Here is a 7,707-nt window from a genome sequence, read left to right on the forward strand (position 1 = left end):
CCCAATTCAGCTCTCCATTGGGCTTAAATGGGCTCCGAAGCCACAAACGCATGCTACGTTTCTTTTGGTCAAATATTAATCTATTCCGCAAAAACTTTTGAACAATTGGGTAACTTAAATAAACAACTACTTTTTATAAGTTCCTACCAATATATAGCTACAACTTTAAAATTTACAAACCGTAGCTACCTTTGCAATTTCAACTGTATTTCCGTATTTTTAAATATAGCTATAAGGTTGCTATTCGAAATACAACTGAATACACCGAATATATGTGAAATATATCTGACCAGATACACTGAAATACATTCTAATACAGCGAAATGTTAGGTTGCTATTCGAAATACACCTCAATACATCAAAATACATATGACCTCAATGTGGTACAACCAATTTTGTTAATACAGTCAGATACATGTGTATTTGATTGTATTTATATACAGTAGAAGTTTGCACATTTAAATACAGCGAAAACGAAAAGATTATCAGTATATTAATACAAAGAAATACACGGAAATACAACCAGAATTGCAATTTCTCAAAAAAAAGAATATGGCTAACGGGATTCGAACCTGGCGCGCAAGGGCAAAGCACATGCCCAATGACCACTCCAGCTACAACGCGCCTCATGTATAGTAGCTACGAAATGTAAAATGTAGCTACAAAATGTAATTATTGCAAAAGGTAGTTATAATCCAAAAATAGCTCTTAGAAGTAATTATGGCATGTAAATTTTCCTTTTTGTTTTTGGCAAATGAGGGAATTTATTCATATTAATAGCCTGTTTGGCCAAACATATTTTTTCTAATGAGTGCTTATTTTAAAAAAGTGAGGTGTTTCGCCAAGCTTTTGGGAGAAAATAAGAGCTTTTGGGATTAGCAGAAGAAGTTGTTCAGAAGCTAAAAATAACTTTTGCGCAAAAATACTTTTGAGAAAATACACTTATAGCCTATTTGGCCAAGCTTATTTTTCCAGCTAGTGCTTATTTTAAAAAAAGGTGAAGTGTTTGGCCAAGCTTTTGGGAGAAAATAAGTGCTTTCGGGGAGTAACAGAAATAGTTTTTCAGAAGCTAAAAAAACAGCTTTTGCCCAAAAACACTTTTGAAAAAAATACACTTAGAAGCACCTTTTAAAAGTTTGTCCAAACACTAATTACTACTCAAAAGTTCTTTTAAAATTAATTGACCAAACATAAACTGTTTTTCACCCTAAGTACTTTTATGGAAAGCACTTTTGAAAAAAACATATTTTTCAAAATAAGTTGAGTTTAGAAGCTTGGTCAAACAGGCTATTACAAGCACTTTTTTATAAGCTTAGCCAAACAGTAATTTCTGCTCAAAAGTGTTTTTACAATTAATTGACCAAACACAGATTATTTTTTTTATCAAAAGTACCTTTTTTAAAATCACTCATTAAAATAAACTGATTTTTGAATCTTGGCGAAACACACTGTAAGTCGTCATTACATTGCCATAGATAATACTAACAGCCTGTTTGGCCAAACTTCTAAAAACAACTTATTTTAAAAAGTGTTTTTTTCAAAGGTACTTTTTAAAAAAGTATTTTTGGCTAAAAACAGTTTGTATTTGACCAATTAATTTAAAAAGTACCTTTGAACAACAATTAGTGTTTGGCCAAGCTTTTAAAAAGTGCTTCTATGTGTATTTTTCTTTAAAAATTACTTTTCAAAAAAGTGTCTTTGGGCAAAAAGTTATTTTTTTTAGCAATAGAAGACAATTGCAAAAAAAAAAAAAAAAAAATAGCACATTTACCACGTGAAGAAGTAGGAGACAATTGCAACAAAAAAAAAAATAGTACATTTAAATAATGATAATAAGTTCAGAAAATGGTAAATGTACGCTTAGAGAAAATTTAAAGAAAAAAAATTCAGAAAAAAAATAACGATTTAAATTGAACACAAAAACCTCTAAAGAAGTTATAAAACCAAAAGATTTAAACTTATACCTTTGGGTATAAGTTTAAACAATATGTCTCACATAATTAATGAAGAATAACATCAAGAAGACGAAATATAAATGGTCAAGAAATGTATACACATATTTTCTTAAGATGATGAAGTTGGTCTATACTTAAAAATTTAAGACTACAATAGATGCCGACACATGAAAGTGTTTTTCAGTGTTAATGAGTAAAAAGAGATGATGGCATGAAACTCGGGAGGAGAAGGTGTATTTCAAATCTTTCAATTGGAGAACCAAACCAAGAAAGTCATATATGGGACAAGCGGACTAAGTAAAATAATTTATTGATATTTTCAATTAATTAAATTATAATACTTTCTATAATAAAAATTTCATAATTATATTACTAAAAGGTACTCTCTCTGTCCCAATTTATGTGGCATAATTTGACTAGACACGAACTTTAAAAAAGAAAGGAAAGATTTTTGAAACCTATGGTCTAAAACAAGTCATAGATCTTTGTGTAGATTTAAATCATTTCATTAAAGGTAAAAAGGGAAGTTTCAAGTTAAATGATTTCTAAACATAAAAATATATCATTCTTTTTTAGACAGACTAAAAAAAATATGGTACAATTTTTTGTGTTGGGCACGGGCTTTCATCATCTAGTTTTAAGGAGAAAGACTTATTAAGGACGCTTACTACGATGCACCCACCTTCAATTGTTGCTGTTTCTATTAAGCTGTTCAAAGAGAAAAAATTGCATGAAGTAGAAGTAATACCTTCATTAGCTTTACAAAAATAGGTAACTTTCTACTCTCTAGTGTTGCTCTCTAAAATCTTGACAACACTTGAAGTTTCTCAGATGTTAATATGGCTCTGTCATAGCAATTCCCTTTTTTATCTTACATTTTCCATAGAAAAATATCAAAAAGGAAGAATGTACATAATTAAAATGTCTCACGATTTAAAATTTGTGTGTCGTCTAGATTTGCACTCTTATTTTCTTCTAAAAAAGATCTCAATTTTACCTAATTTTAATCCAAATTTTATTTTGGAACAGTATCCAATGATCAGGAGTTCACAATTAAAAACATATATAGTTCTTAGGAAATCATGATGATTAATAACTTATATGATATGTATTTGTCACAAAATATTTGTCACGATTCGCTTTTTGAAAGTCAATCTGACTATTCTTAGCTAAATTGGATTAGATTGATCCAATATTTTAAAATTGCATTTTAGATATTGAAAATTATACAAAAATTAATACTATAAATTGCAATTTTCTAATACTATAAGTTGCAATTTTCTCATAACAATATGATAGAAAAATACATTTTAAAAATGTTGGTGATATAATTTGAATATCGAAAAATTAAAAATAGCAAATATTTTGGAACAAAGGGAATAATTGTTTGTAATTTGAAGGTAGTTATGACTATTACAAAATAATTGAGATTTTACTTCCCCTATTCTAGAAGTCCTTTAGATTATTCATTGGAAGAAGCTCATACCTACCTCAAGATATAAAAGGTGATCCACTTCAAACGGCTGGCCACAAGATTATGTCTCACAATTGTAATATTCAAGAACCACAAATTAATGAAGCTTTGTCCTTGTTTCTCGGGGACTTGCACCTTTCCCATCTCTATAAATTGCCCAAGATACTTCCTCTCAATTCATTAAAAAATCAATTCAAAAGAGCTTAATCTTCTTCAAAGAACAACTCGTTTTTCAATCTCTCTTTCTTCCAAAAGCCAAGGAGGGAAGAGGGCAAATAAATCAATTACATCTCAATTCTAAATTAGCTGGCATTCAGAGAAAAGGAATCCTTACTAAAATTAAAATTCCAAATTTGTGCTAGCTATTTGATTGATCTATTCTAGTTCTATTTGCTTTCATGCACGTGGACAATTAATTCAAAAATGACAAGGGAAACTAGAAATGTACGTTCTTGGATGGAGGTTGCTCCTACCCTTATGACCTATAATCGACGAAAGTCTTCAAATTCACCAGCATTGGAGACCATTAGAGAAGAAACCAACGAGGGGTGCGATGATGAGTCACAAAATATATTTTCCACCCTTCAATTGCAACGTCGAAATTAAACAAGGGATATGATTGGACATTACATATAGCTTAAGTGTAACACTTACTTAGTTCTTTTATTTGAGAGGTTGATGAAATTTTAGCCCTCCACTGCAGATTCAGGAAGTGTACCATTATTGCTTAAGAATATTAACAACATTTGATGGTATTTGGTTAATTTTTGTCAGATTCTGTTGGATAATTTTGTGATTTAGATTTACTTTTGAAGTTTTCGATAATGTCATAAAAACCTCGTATTATAGTGAGTTACACCATCCGGCCACTCAGAAATCAATAAAACTAATCTATACTAATCGTCGGTTGATGGTCAATATGGAAAATAATATGAATAACTTGTTGTAAAGGTCAAATTAAACTGAGGTGGTAAAATTTCTTAGACTATAAGCAAATAAAACTTGAGTTCTTATATTAATGGTTTGCTCCTCTCTTAAATAATAAAATGCTAAGTTCAAAAATAGGTAAACTATCTAATGCATTAGGCTTCTATTTCGTATGTTCTTTTTAGGTTCGATAAGGTTGACTGGTTAATCCTTCAACTTGATTACAAGAAGAGTTAAAAATGTAAAACAGAACTTATACAGACTTCAGAGCTATCAATAACATTGGATCTAGGGTAAGAATACATATTAATTCACTATACTAATGTGATAGTAAATATCCAAGACAGGGGGCGAACTCACAATATAACGAGCAGGTTTAATCAGATCCAGTAAATTAGGCTCACATATTTAATATAAATTTGCATAAAAAAAAATTACTACATTAGATAGGTACATCGTCTCAAAATAAGTGTCATCTTAGCAAAAATTACGCCATTTAAGAAATCAATATCAATAAATATAACGTAGATTTTATTAAAGTACCCCTATTTATTAGATTTTTTTTTTTTTAGAATTGAGCAATATTAAAGAGAACTACTTTAATACTAAGGCATCATTGGAAACACTTGCCAATTTTTGTAATGAATTCCTAAGATGACACTTATTTTGGGACAAATTATTATCGCTAAGGTGAAATTTATTTTGGGATAAATTATTATCGCTAAGGTGAAACTTATTTTAGGACGGAGGAACACTTATTCTAACCCCACAAATTCAATTGAATTATGGGTTAACAAAAGCCCAAACTCATAAATTTAAAAGTTCCTTATGGCAAGAAGCACTCCATGCAAACAACAGCCAACAAGAAAACGGGTTAATAACTCTTTAGTCCCTCAGTTATTACTAAATTCAACTTTAAGTCTTTCTGTTATATGACTAAGCACATTTATCTTTCATTACATTAAATGTGCACTTTTGATCCTACTTATGAACTTCACAAATTTTCAGAATCGTGAACTGTTTCAATAGTTGATTTCATATGTTATGTTAAATTTATATAGTTACTCCATATTTGAGGCTAATATACTTCTAAAAATTATCCAAATATAACACATTTCCTGCATAAATCAACCAAAAAAACAAAAACAAATTAAAAGTTAAATTCATTGAGCCATATAATACAAAGACCAAATAAATATTTATCAATAATTAAGGGATCAAAACAATATGATAAAACCCGCAAAGGTTGGTTGAGTTGATTTAGTGAGTGCTTTCCACATAAGAAATCTGGGATCGATTCTTCTCAGTGCAGTCTTCTTTGTCAGAGCTCATCGCACCACATTTCCCTAATGCGATTTACATCTCTTGTGTCATTTGCGAGCTATTTAGCAATATAATAAGCCGTGCGCGCAATTTCCTCACATGTTGCACGACTTTACTTGGAAATTAAGTACATCCCAACAATCATCGAAAACGACAAGTTATTCAGATTCAGCTATGTTTCCTCTGTCTTTCCACCGACACTTCACCAAAATTTTGTGTTCTTTCATCATTTCACCTCACCTTTATTTAAGTCCCTCACATTCTAAAATCTTTTAATTAACCCAACACCAAATTATACTCAAAATAGTTAAGACTGAAGAGTACTGAAGACCTCTCTAGCTACTCTTTCCTTCATAAACCCAACAACAACAATTACAATTACAACAACAATATACCCAGTGTATTTTCATAGGTGGATTTGAGGAGTGTAAAGTGTACGCATTCCTTTCTCCTACCTTATACAGATAGGGTGACTGTTTCCGATAGGCGCTCGGCTCAAGTAACGCATAACAGAACAGTTTTCTTTCATAAACCCCAAAAAGAAGTTGCAAAATTTTCACTTTCATAGCTTCATTCTTCTTGTTATTTTTTGCTCAAAATCAAATGGCCAAGTTCAGTGGGAAGCAAAAATCTTGGATGGAGGTTGCTGTTCCAGCAGTTCTAATGGCACCTAATAAGATTTCAGTGTCTCCTCAGCTTGAGACTATATTTGAAGAAGATGATTTTCAGGATTCTGATTTTTATGACATCTCTTCTAGGACAAGAAGTTCAGCTTTGTTCCCCAAAGTGTTGAGTTCACTGAAACTGAAATAATTAGAACAGCTATTTCTGATGGAACATTGTGTTCAATATTCATCCCTTTTTATTTTGACTTAAAGGGCAATGGAGGTTCTCTATCTCTCTCTCTGTTTTTTTTTTTTTTTTTTTTTTTTGGCTACAATCAAGTTTAAGGCCTTAGGGTGTGGTTTTGTGCTAATTGAAACTTGAAAGAGCGGTTGTATACATAAAATAACAAAAAGTAGAGTAATTAAATACTCTGTTTTGGGTTTCTGTAGAGGAAATTTGAAATCAACCATAAGTACATTATGTGCATCTTTCTATTCTTTGTCATTTTCTTCATTGATTCAAGTATAGTTATCATTGATTCGAGTATAGTTATCTCAAAGCACATTAGAAACATATGATAGACCAGGAAAATTGCACTAACATTTCGGTCTCCTTTGTTTTTTTCCTCCTTTTCCTCTAAATCACGTTTAGATCTTGTAAATAATCAATGCTTATAAATCAAACTAGCAATACATGCCCATTACATGCACGGACCGAACATGTCTATTCACTTTAATTAGCCAGTTTTTAAAGTTTGTATTTTGAAAATAACTTTTAAAAACATTCTAATTGTTATTATATATAGCAACATATACAAAATGTATTTTATGTACCATCACTTTAGTTATAATTAAAAATTGACTCTATGGAATTGAGTCTTTGAGATGGAAAGAGTCGTACTTTTTTCTCATTATCATGATAATGAAAGTTGTTAATTGATGTGAAAAAGAAAATTAGTAAGAATATGAGGAAAAATTAATATTTTGATTCTAAATTTTTTTCTTTTAAATTCTTTAATATCTTATATGTATACTGACAGGTTGATATCCATTTCAATTAAGTAACTGTTCAGATCCAAATATAAGAACCATTGTTGTATATATTGGATTTTTTAAAAGAAAAACTAATAAATTTTTTTTATTAAATTAATTAAAAATTATATTATAATTTTTTATATTAACAATTATAGATAAAACAAATTGTTACAAAGAAATCAAAATTAGAAAGATATATGTTATATCGTAAATCATCAAATTTTAATTCTGAAATGAAAATATAAAGTAATACATTTTATAAATGTAAAGAAATAATAATCAGAGACTGCAAAGGAGAGTAAATAAGTAAAGTATTGACAAAGAAGAAAACATGGATAAAAGTCGCTCCCTCCCTTCACTTTTACTTGTCGACGTTAACATATCAAGA

This window comes from Lycium barbarum, chromosome 3 (genome assembly GCF_019175385.1).
Source record: "Lycium barbarum isolate Lr01 chromosome 3, ASM1917538v2, whole genome shotgun sequence".
NCBI lineage: Eukaryota > Viridiplantae > Streptophyta > Magnoliopsida > Solanales > Solanaceae > Lycium > Lycium barbarum.